At 35.4% G+C, this 12,622-nt stretch overlaps 1 protein-coding gene across 3 annotated transcripts in view; it reads left to right on the forward strand.

The window, feature by feature from the left end:
- Positions 1 to 12,622, forward strand: part of GALNT13 (polypeptide N-acetylgalactosaminyltransferase 13) — a 597,872-nt gene that overhangs the window by 28,735 nt on the left and 556,515 nt on the right. For all 3 annotated transcript variants that reach the window (XM_043488172.1, XM_043488173.1, XM_043488174.1), the window contains exon 2: positions 4,745 to 4,815. The gene's annotated coding sequence lies outside the window, so the exon portion shown is untranslated. The remainder of the gene's footprint in view (positions 1 to 4,744; positions 4,816 to 12,622) is intronic.

The following is a 12,622-nucleotide window of genomic DNA, read 5'->3' on the forward strand; positions in this document are numbered from 1 at the left end:
TTTTTCGGTGCTCAGCTTTCTTCACAGTCCAACTCTCATATCCATACATGACCACTGGAAAAACCATAGCCTTGACTATATGGACCTTTGCTGGCAAAGTAATGTCTTTGCTTTTTAATATGCTATCTATGTTGGTCATAACATAGACATATATAAAATATAGAAGACTATATGTTATATACTATATATATCAGTTCACTTCAGTTCAGTCACTCAGTCGTGTCTGACTCTTTGCAACCCCATGGACTGCAGCACGCCAGGCTTCCCTGTCCATCACCAACTCCCAGAGCTTGCTCAAACTCATGTCCATCGCATTGGTGATGCCATCCAACCATCTCATCTCATATATATATGGATTTTTTTAATTTTAGTTGTCCAAGAACATTGAACAATGATGCTGATTTGTTTTTTAACTTCTTAATGTTTTTCTTGATTTGAAACACTTCACTGATTATCTCTTTGGCTATTTTTCTGTGATTCCAAAATATCTCCATGAAAGCAAGACATTTATTTATTTCTACCTATTTTCGCTAATTTACAATTTTGGTATAGCTTCAAGCATACAGAGAATTAATTATTATTATACTTAAGAACCCTGACTACTCTCTGTCCAGATTTGTTATTTACATTTTATCCCTGTGCTTTATTATTTCTGCCTGTTCTTTCTCTCTCCATATATGTTTATATATATATATACACACACACCTGTATATACATTATACAATTGCATAATTATATATGCATATATATATGTACATATATATAATGTTTCCCTGAATCTTTCAGGAATAAGTTATAGACATCATGCTTCTTTTTTATTTTTATTCATTTATTTTTTACATTAATTTATTTTAACTGGAGGATAATTACTTTACAATATGGTGATGGTTTTTGCCTTAAAGCAACATGAATCAGATCAGGTATACACGTGTACTTCCTCTCCTGACCCCCGCCAGCTCCCTCTCCACCCTGTCTCTCTGGGTTGGCCCAGAGTGCCGGCTTTGCGTGCTTCTTTACTTGAAGTACTTCAGTGTGTGTTTCTTAAGAATAAGGACATTTTCCTATATAACTATAGTACAGTTTTAACCATTAAGAATATCATTTTAACAAAATGCCATTATGTATGAATAACTCGCAGTACCTCCAGGATCACACATGTGTTTGGTTGTTATGTCTTTTTTTAAAGTTCCTTCAGTTTGGAACATTTCTTCAGTTTTTAATGACTTTGAAGAGTTCAGGACAGATATTTTTAGACTTTCATCAGTTTGGATTTGCCTGATATTTCCTAATGATTGATTCAGTTTGCACATTTTTGGCAGACATACCACAGAAATGATGTTGTGTCCTTCTCAAGTGCATCATACTTGGAGACTTGTTATGGGGGTTTGTTCCATTCTGATGATTTTATCCTTGATCCTTTATTTAAGGTGGTCTTGTTTCTCTATTGAAGGTTACTATTTTCTCTGTTGTAATTAATAAATGATTTGGGGGAAGATACTATAAGACTATGGAAATATCCTGCTTGTCAACACACTTTCACCTACAAGGGCTGACCCACAGATATTTTCCTGACTTAATCGGTTAATTACAATAATATTAATAGTATGTGTTTCATGTTGATTTTCTAACTCTAAGGTATATTCTGTGCAAGGAAAGTTTTCCAATTCTTCCTTATATACTTTATTCATTTGTTTTATTTATAATTTATATTCTGTAATGAAGTTTAATTCTTTATGATAATTATTTATTCTGATTTTCCAACTTCCCAGATTTGACTTGTGAGAATTTCTTTAAGCTAAGGCCAGGGTCCTTTTGAAATAGCCCTATCATTTATTTTTTTCCATTTTTTGGCTGCTCTGCACATCGCATGTGGGATTTTAGTTCCCTCACCAGTGATCAAATGCATGCCCCCTGTAATGGAAGCATGGTGTCTTAGTGACTGGACCGCCAGGAAAATCCCAGCCCCACAATTTTAAAATGCCTTACTCCTCCCTGAGGAAAAAACAAACAAAAAAATGTCATCACCTTGAATTCTATATCTCCTTAAATATTCTCCCTATGTTTGTGTTCTAATATGTCAGGATAGTTTTTCACCACTATCAGAGTTTCAATGGACTTTCAGCTGGTGAATTTTATGTCACTCTTAGGACCTTTGTTTTCTTCTCTCCTTCAGTTTCTAGACCCGTTATATCACTGTAATACATACAGTGGGAGCTTGAAAGATACTTCTGTTAGAAATTGGTGTTTAATTTTCTGTTTACTGGTAATCTGACATTTTTATTGTCCTCCAACTTCTAGTTATGCTGAAGGCCTAGAATTTGTGTGTTTTTATTTGTTTTTGTTGGCTGTATATTTTACAGTATGTGTGGAAAGTTTCAGATTTAGGTGGCTATTATTACCACAACTACCTCAAATTCCAGGCCCATATGTTTTAAGCATTCCACAAAACATATTGGTATTTTAAGTTATTTGTAATATGCACTGATGTAACCAGACTTTCTGGGCTGCATTGCTTTACCTTTAGTGGTCATCATTCTCTTAACTTAGATTATTTAAATTGAAGGCTTTTTTCTTTATTATTATAATTATTTTATTGAATAGCACACCTCTCAACCCAGGAGTTGTCTCTGAAAAATGTGTCCACTGTAAACAAAAAAATTATGATTTGAGATGATTGAAACTTATGATTATGTACCAGTCAATTGTATTTTTAAAATTTCTCCTTTAGCTTTAAAAATTATCAGCTATGTATTTAAATACATGGAAATTCAAGCCCATGACTTTTAAAAATGTATATGTAGGTAGAAATAAGGTATCTAATCAATAACATCTGGTTATGACAATATCGTGACATGTAGTTAGAAGCAGTCACTTAAACTAATGAAATATGCTCTTGGAACATAATTAATATCATTCTTCAAGTTTCACTGCAAAGAGGTCTGATTATAGTTGGTAGGTAAGGGGGGTTTGGATCAGGAGCAAAACATTCTGATGCTTGAAAATTGCAGAGTAGGAGAGAGTTTGTAAATTAGGAATTAGAGTGCAGGAGGCATGTCTCATGCGAGAGCAGCAATCATTTTTCTACTCTCTGGAAGCCGTGAACCCAGACTTAAGATATATTTGCTCTTTCAAAAAAAAGATAGAAATTAGGACTCTTATGAGAAATCGCTTGCTTTTGAACATTTTTTAATATTTTAAAATCATGGTGTAGAATTTTTTTAAAAATTGCCTTACACCAGTTTTGGTTGTGATGCTCCCGTTTGCAGCTTCTGCTCTGCATGAGGCGTAGGGACTAGTAGGTGTTGTGAGAAGAAATTGAGGTTGGAAGTGGCTGGCTCTAAGCCCAGGATCACTGCTTCTTAGCTGTGTTGTGTCAAATTGGGCAAATCATGGGATTAAGGTTAGTTTGAATTCTCTTGCCTGGGAGGATGACTATGCTACAGCATGAAGGAATACCCAAATCTGCCATTTGTTATAACTTTGTAATTCTATTGAAACAATATGTGAATGTGAGTTTGTATCAGTGTCTTCTATCTCAACTCTGAGTTTTAAACTTAGAAAAATGAAATTTATAAAAATACAGGGATTCATAAAATTTCTTGATTTACTTTTGGCATTCACCTGTGAACTCGGTAACTATCTCTAGTTTCATCTTATTTGAGAAGCTCTCTGTTGAGCATTAGTACAATCATTCATTCCTGTGCAAGGTAGAGGCCAGTGCCATCCTCTTATCTTTCACACACCAGAAGATCGATTAATTAGATGTTCTACTCAGAATGCCTGTTCTGCTTGTTGAACTGTTGATTTGGGTAAGCTGGTATTTCTGCTTCGTCCTACAAAGAACCAAATCTCTGGGCAGAAATTCTACTAGCTGCTGAGAACTAATGTCTCTCTAAAGATGCTTGCTACTTAATTTTTATTTGTATTGTCTATAGTGTGTTTGAGCTGTCGGAAACAGCACATTGGACTTTGAAGGGTTACTTTAATTATCATTAAGTTGTGTTTTGTTTTATTTCATTTTAATAGTTCTTTTATAGAACAGCATACCCAGAAGCATAAAATTCACTTAAATTTTGAAATATTTTGTACTTTGAAATTACTGTGCTTTCCCATACACCTTTCCTTTAAACAAACACGTTAATTAATGAAATCTGATTAAATAACTTTCTCCTTGTAATTGGCTTTCTGAAAAAAAATGTTTGTTTATTTTTGTGAGGTGTGCAATGGACATGTCTGTGCTTTTATGTCTGTACATAGTTTTCAATTAGAATTGAAGCACATTTACAAAGTGAATCAGTGTAATTCTCTGAATAAATCAAGCAAAATTCTCCTCTGACTCAGGGATCTTCATGTATTAGACTGAAGTACATTTTCAAAACTTGTTATGTAACAACCACCTAAAAACTCCAACTAAATTCACTTACAAATACCTCATATTTTTGAATTGCTCTTACGTTATTCTGCCTCATTCTGGGGGCCTGTGTTTCTTAAACGGATTTTGAAAGTCCACATGCAGACTCATCTCAAGAGTGTCCTCCTTGACTGATGTGTAGGAGATTTGCATATAGTTGGGAACATTTCTGTTCATCAGCCCACTATAATATGCTAGATGTATAATCTATATTTTGCAAAACCTTATTTCAGTATGTTAAAATATGTAATGTCTGAATGAGTGTTGGTCTGGATTAGAGTTTCTGTGACCTTGGCAAATTGCTTACTCTTCTGTATTTCTTTCTTTTCACAGATGCATTTTGTAGGAGTATTCTGAGGATGAATGTTTGCAAATCATTCTGAAATTGCCAAGTGCCACATACAGTAAGTAATATGTATTTTTATTTTTCCACTCAATTGCACTCATGCTGAATAAATTTGGCATACAGTCATAAAAGAATACATTTCTATTTACAGTTCTTTATATTTGTGGATACTGAGGAAAAATGTATGTAAAAGAGAAAAATTTGAGCTATTTGCTAGTCTCAATTAAATTGCATAATTTTATGATTTCTGATGACTGATTTTACTTTTGTTCTATGTACATAACTGGTACATACTTTTTATCACTTATTATTTAAGTGAGCCTGTTTCCTTTTAATCATAAGTTGAGAAGCATGTAGAAAAAAATTAGTGTTATTAGCCAGTGTTGCTATGGAAATTTTAAAGAGTAGTATTGAATTAAATATTTGGATTTTCTGAGGATTAAGATTTGCTATGTTTCAGGCAGTTTATGTATTTTGTCTTAATTCTCCCCCAAATATGTGAAGATCACTATTCTTATTCCCATTTTATAAATGAGAAAACTGAGATCCAAGATGTTTTAATACCTGCTCAGTATCTATTCAAAGTGAAGTTGTTGGCTTTGATTAGAAACAGGCTTTTCAAAAAATATTACCTTCACCAATAACTTAGAAAAAGTAAAATTAATTTTAGTTAAGAGTCTGAATATTTAAGAATACAAACATTTTCTAATTATTTCTTTGGATTTTTGTTTTGTGTAACCAATATCACAGAAGTGTTATAGATTTTTTTTTTCCATATTGTCTGACATGTCATTGCTTCCATTTCAAATAATGCTTCCAATTCCTCACTTAGATTGCTTTAACTAGCAGGAAATAAGTGAAAATAACTTGATTCTGAAAGGAAGTTTATAAATCGTATAAATTATTCTTTGATGAAAAGTGTTCAGAATTAGACTTCTGAAGCTCTCTGAAAGTCCTATTTCATATACTGAAAAAAAACATGAGTGCTCTTATATTATAATTTTAGAGTTGAAAGGAACCATAGGATCATAGAGTCCTGGCATCTGTGAGCTCAAATTCCTTGTTTGATGAATTGGGATAATCTGGCTTACAATTCAAAATAAAATTTCCAAAAAATGGAACGACAATAATGGCAACATTGATATGTACATTGTTTTGCAGTGTAACTACTTTTTCAAAAAGGTGGCAAAGTGTAGTGTTTTAAGAATTTGACCCTGGATTCAGACCACCTGGTTTTAAATTCTGGGTTTATCGTTTATTCAGTGTTTCAGCTGTGTGACTTTGAATAAGTTACTTAATGTCTCTTTAAATGGGGGAAAATTAGGAACTACCTAATTTGTGGTGAGTTTATACATGTAGACCATAGCACAGTTCCAACTGCATAGTTAATGGTCAATAAATGTACATGGTTATTACATTGGGACTAATTCATTTGGATATTTCAATTCAAGTATGTATGTTAATAAGCATCTTAACTTCATGATTATGTCATATAAAATATACAACAAAATTACTCAGTGAATACTGTCAATTGACATGCTCAGAAAGAACCTAAACTTTAGCCTTCTTCATACACAAATCAAGATGCTCTTAGTAGCTACTTTTCCTCCTTTGAACTTTTAGTGAAGAAGCAAACTATTTAGTCAAATGGAATGTATGTCCTATTCTGTGATGCTTGCAAATCTAGGCCCAAAGTGTGTTTGTGTGTGTTTTGAATATGAGAGGTAGGGAGTTTTGTGTTTATGGAATCTTAAATGCTTGTTTTGAAGGAGGCCAGGAAAACTTATAGATACAGAATAAAAAAAATTGTTAAAATGATTGTCAAATAATGGGGAAAAATCTCATCCAATGTTTTGTTAAACAATTCATGGAAATTGAGGGGCTATGGGCAAGGAAAAAAAATCCATATTAAGTATTGATTCTATCCCATGTACCTTACATTCAATATCTCAGTTAATCTAAGCAATAATATAATGAGGTAGGTATGTTATTACCTTCATTCTTCATACAAGGGAAATGCACCACAGAAAGTTTAAATCTATCATTCATGGGAGCAAAGGTTGAAGTTGATCTAATTTTTTAATATAAATGTATTTATTTATTCATATTTGGCTGTGCTGGGTCAACAAAAAGCAAGGGCTTTTCTCTAGTTGCAGCTAGCAGGGGCTACTCTTTAGTTGCAATGCACAGGCCTCTCACTGCAGTGGCTTCTCTTGCTGCAGAGGGGGGACTCTAAGATGCACAGACTTCAGTAGTTGTGACCCACAGGCCCAGTAGTTGTAGCTCCTGGGCTCCCAAGCACAGGGTCAGTAGTTGTGGCCCTGTGACATGTAGGATCTTCCCGGACCAGATATTGAACCCATGTCTCCTGCATTGGCAGGTGGATTCTTTACCACTGATCCACCAGGGTAGCCCTGATCTAATTTGTTTTATTGAAGCATAATTGGCATAAACATTATATCTGTTTCAGGTGTACAATATGATTCAATATTTGTATGTATTGCAAAATGATCACCACAGTAAGTTTAGTTAACATCTATAGCTATACATCCCTATACATTTTTTTTTCCTGTGATGGGGACTTTTAAGATTTACTCTCTTAGCAACTTTCAAATATGCTCTAATTTTATTAATTATAGTCACCGTGCTGTACATCACATTCCCATGACTTTTTTATTTTAGAGCTGGGTGTTTATACTTTTGATCCCTATCACCTGTTTCTCCCACCCCTCGCCTTCTCTTCTGGCAATCACCAATCTGTTCTCAGTATCTATGAACTTGGGTTGTTTGTTTTTAAATTCCACATGTAAATGAGATGATATGGTATTTATCTTTCTCTGCCTGACTTCTTTCACTTAGCATAATACCTTCAAGGTCTGTTCATGCTGTTGCATATGGTAATATTCCATTCTTTTTCATGGCCAAATAGTATTCCACATATATGGAATGTATATATGCATATACACATATGCATCACATATACACCACATCTTCTCTGTCCACTCACTCATCAGTGGACACTTGTGTTGTTTTCAGATCTTGACCATTGTAAATAAAGCTGCAGTGATTGTGGGGTTGCATATATCTTTTCAAATTAGCAGTTTCATTTTCTTCTGATAAATACCCTGAAATAGAATTGCTGGAGCATGTGGTATTACTATTTGTAATTTTTTGATAATCTTCCATGCTATTTTCCACAGTGGCTGCATGAATCTACATTTTCACCAACAGTGTACGTGGGTTTCCTTTTTTTCAAATTCTTGCCAGCATTTATTACTGCTTGCCTTTCTGATAATAGCCATTCTAATATGTGTGAGGTGATATCACATTGTTTTGCTTAGCATTTTCCTGATGATTAGTGATGTTGAGTATCCATTCGTGTGTTTCTTTACCATCTGTATGTCTTCTTTGAAAAAATGTCTATTTGAATCTTCTATTTTTTTAAAGAGGTTGATCCAGTGCTATAGCTTTTTTTCTTTATCCTCTTAATCCAATATGAAGCACTAAAATTCAGTGACTGGTCTTTCTTTATTTGCATAAAAAACTTACTCTTCAACCTCAGATCACAGATATTAATTCTTTAGTAAATAAGTAGTTGATGATTGAATTTCAACTAAACATTACAATTGCCTTATACTAAATGTTGGTAGGACCACTCAGCAACCCAAAACTGCCTTGAAAAAAATGCTGTTTGAGTAAAGAAATCTTGGGGGGAAAAAAGTTTCTTCCCTAAGGCCGTAGAGCTATTTTATACTTCTGTTAATCTTACTTCTTCGAATTTGAAGTTACTGGCCACACCCTTTTCTTGTAGTTCTTCAGCCACTTGGTACAATGCAGAGAGGTTCAAACTGGAGAGTCCATCTTGACTTAATCCTCCTCCCTATTCGTCATTTTCAGGTGTGTCTGAGCGCAGGCACATCCTTTATAACACACCAGCCACACGGATACTTTCCCTTTCACTCTTTAGTTATCTTCATCTTTTGCTGTTTTAGTCACCTACCAATCCCAGGGCCTTCACACATCACCTCTTGAAATGAACCATTAGCAGCATTTTACCTGAGGGATATTTTCAAACTTCCTAGTATACAAAATATTTTTACTCTAAAAATGAGTGAGTCAGGTCTTTGGTTGTTCTCATACTCATCTTGGTTTTGACAGAAGGATTTAGAGAATATGTCTACTTTTGTTTTCCAGAATTGGTCTCTGAAAGACAAAGCTAGTGTTCACATTTAGAATTTTTATTTCATTTAATTCAATAAATACTTGTCACAAGCTACTATAATATGAGAGGCACTGTGTTGGTTACAAGAGTAGGTGCTTGTTCAGTATCAGTTTAGTCGTTCAGTCGTATCTGACTCTGCGACCCTATGGACTGCAGCAGGCCAGGCTTCCCTGTCCATCACCAACTCCTGGAGCTTGCTCGAACTCATGTCCATCGAGTTGATGATGCCATCCAACCATCTCATCCTTTGTCGTCCCCTTCTCCTCCCGCCTTCAATCTTCCCCAGCATCAGGGTCTTTTCAAATGAGTCAGTTCTTTGCATCAGGTGGCCAAAGTTTTGGAGTTTTAGTATCAGACCTTCCAATGAAAATTCAGGACTGATTTCCTTTAGAATTGACTGGTTTGATCTCCTTGCAGTTCAAGAGACTCTCAAGAGTCTTCTCCAACACCACAGTTCAAAAGCATCAATTCTTTGGTGCTCAGCTTTCTTTATGGTCCAACTCTCACGTCCATACATGACTAATGGAAAAACCATAGCTTTGAGTAGACAGACCTTTGTTGTGAAAGTAATGTCTCTGCATTCTAATATGCTGTCCAGGTTGGTCATAGCTTTTCTTCCAAGGTGCAAGCATCTTTTAATTTCATGGCTTCAGGAGGAAACAAAAAATGACTTTCAAGAAAATTCTGTTTGTAATTTGAGGAAATAAGATATACCCAGGCATAAAAAAAGCAAAGGATGTGGTATTAAGGTACAATATCATCAAAATAGTCTAAATTAGTCAAATTAATAAAGTCATTTCAAATAATTTGAGGAATAATCAGAAAGGTTATATATATATATATATATATATGTTTAAAATGAAGCATTAGAGGAGATATAAGAAAGGAGATACAATTCTAAACTGCACTGGTTCAAGATTTCACCCTGGAGATTGTTATAGATATTTATGCAGGTGGAAAATACTAACAGAGAAGTCAAGGCAATAGTATATCCAGGATTGGATGTGAAAAGGCATGCTTCACATTCACTGAATGGCTAATTAATTAGTTTGACAACAGAATAATTTTTTTGTCTTGAACTGAAAACTGATAACACTGGAAAAAGAGGCTGAAGCTCCTTGGTAGGAAATACTGATCATCAGAATAAGAAAGTTGAGTCTAATTAGTAGGCAATTGACAAAACAAAGAGAATATTTTGTAAGACCAATCATGTGAACAAAAGTTTCTTATTTGAATATTAATCTGGTGTTCTCTTCACAATGGATTCCAGTTGTAGTCAGAAGAACATTTTGCAGAAATATGTAGCACTCTAAGACGAACGAGATGAGGGTGAGACCAAGGCTGTAGCAGTGGGAATGGAGAGAAAGGAACAGATGTGGGTAAGGTTTTTTTTTTTTTAAAATTAATAAGAAAGATTTTCATTGTTTTAATCAAAATTACCAAATAGTTTTCATAAAAATGGTTGTTGTTTTATGATAATGGTGTGGGCATTACATTATATTTAGAAAGTGCTTTGCTGTCAATCAATAAATAATTTCATGATTAAAAAATAGTAACAAAATAACATTAGTACTCGTGGCCAAAACAGCAAAAATAGCTTATTAATATACTTCACTGAAGGTGTATGGATTTTGCCATGAGCCAGGTGCTTTGATAAGCACTGGAAATTGTAAGGGTGTGAGCCAGTCCAGGGATCAGTGGGTGAGGTTTTAAAGGACACAGGGTCAGGGAGTAATAATAGTAATTAGCGCTTTATAGCATTTGCTGTGTATGAGTCTCTGTTTGGGGCTTCCCCAGTGACTTGGTGGTAAAAAAACCCACCTGCCAGTGTAGGAGACGTAGTTTAATCCCTGAGTCAGGACCATCCCCTAGAGAAGGAAATGGCAACCCGATCCAATATTCTTGCCTGGGAAATCCCATGGACAGAGGAGCCTAGTGAGCGACAGTCCATAGAGTTGCGAAAAATCAGCCATGACTAAAGCAACTGAGCATGTACGTAGCAGACTCTGTTTTGAATGATTTGTATTTATTATTTAACTTAAACTTCAAACAACCGTGAATGGTAGACACTAATGGCTTCCCCATTTACACAATAGAAACTCAGGCAGCATCTAAGTACATTATCCCAGGTCAGATAACTAGAAAATGGCAAAGCTGGCACTTGAGCCTATCCAGTCAAACTCCAGAGGATCTGCAATTAACCGCTCTACATCATTCCTCTAAAAAATAACCAAAATTTCCAGATTAACTGAACTGGAAAGTGACATTACCAACAATCAAAGAAACTGATTTTTTTTTTTTTCAGTGTTTACCTTTTGTTTAGTTAAATCTTTGGTAGGGAGAAAAATATTCTGACCTTTGGGGAGGACTTTCCCTATGGTGAGTGATGAATCTTATGTACATTTTCACTTCTCTGCTGGGCAACAGGAACAGTGTAATTTATGATATTGTTCAATTATAAATTAGAATAGTAAATATGTCATCTTAATGTGATTTGTCTTCCTTCCTTAACAGAGCTTAAAATGAAACAAGGATGAAGTGCTAAATTAAAGATTTAGTATCTTGGGCCCATGAAAGATCAGTATTTCAGACTTAGTTTACCAATCATACTAAACAATAATTTTGACAAGAGAAAAAACGAACACCCAGCATAGGGAGTATCTCTCTTTTTCTATATTGGAGAAGTGGCATAATGCACTACTTAGGAGCACATGGACTCCAGAACCGTACTAATGCCTGGGTTCAGATCGTAAAATGAGGCCTTGAACTGTGTACTTGTGTAAACTACATAAGCTTTCTCTGCCTCAGTCTTTGCACCCCTGAAATGTGACACTAATGCCTTTGTAATATGTAAAGATTAACTAAGATAAGGGCTTCCCTGGTGGCTTAGCTGGTAAAGAATCCGCCTGCAATTTGGGAGACCTGGGTTTGATGCCTGGGTTGAGAAGGGAAAGGTTACCCACTCCAGTATTCTGGCCTGGAGAATTCCATGATGAAAGCGAAAGAGGAGAGTGAAAAAGTTGGCTTAAAGCTCAACATTCAGAAAACTAAGATCATGGCATCTGGTCCCATCACCTCATGGGAAATAGATGAGGAAACAGTGGAAACAGTGTCAGACTTTATTTTTTGGGGCTCCAAAATCACTGCAGATGGTGATTGCAGCCATGAAATTAAAAGACGCTTACTCCTTGGAAGGAAAGTTATGACCAACCTAGATAGCATATTAAAAAACAGAGACATTACTTTGCCAACAAAGGTCCATCTAGTCAAGGCTATGGTTTTTCCAATGGTCATGTACGGATGTGAGAGTTGGACTGTGAAGAAAGCTGAGTACAGAAAAGTTGATGCTTTTGAACTGTGGTGTTGTAGAAGACTCTTGAGAGTCCCTTGGACTGCAATGAGATCCAACCAATCTATACTAAAGGAGATCACTCCTGGGTGTTCATTGGAAGGACTGATGCTGAAGCTGAAACCCAATACTTTGGCCACCTCATGTGAAGAGTTGACTCATTGGAAAAGACCCTGATGCTGGGAGGGATTGGTGGCAGGAGGAGAAGGGGACGACAGAGGATGAGATGGCTAGATGGCATCACCGACTCAATGGATATGCGTTTGAGTAAACTCCGGGAGTTGGTGATGGACA

Source organism: Cervus canadensis, chromosome 15 (assembly GCF_019320065.1).
Source record: "Cervus canadensis isolate Bull #8, Minnesota chromosome 15, ASM1932006v1, whole genome shotgun sequence".
Classification (NCBI taxonomy): Eukaryota; Metazoa; Chordata; class Mammalia; order Artiodactyla; family Cervidae; genus Cervus; species Cervus canadensis.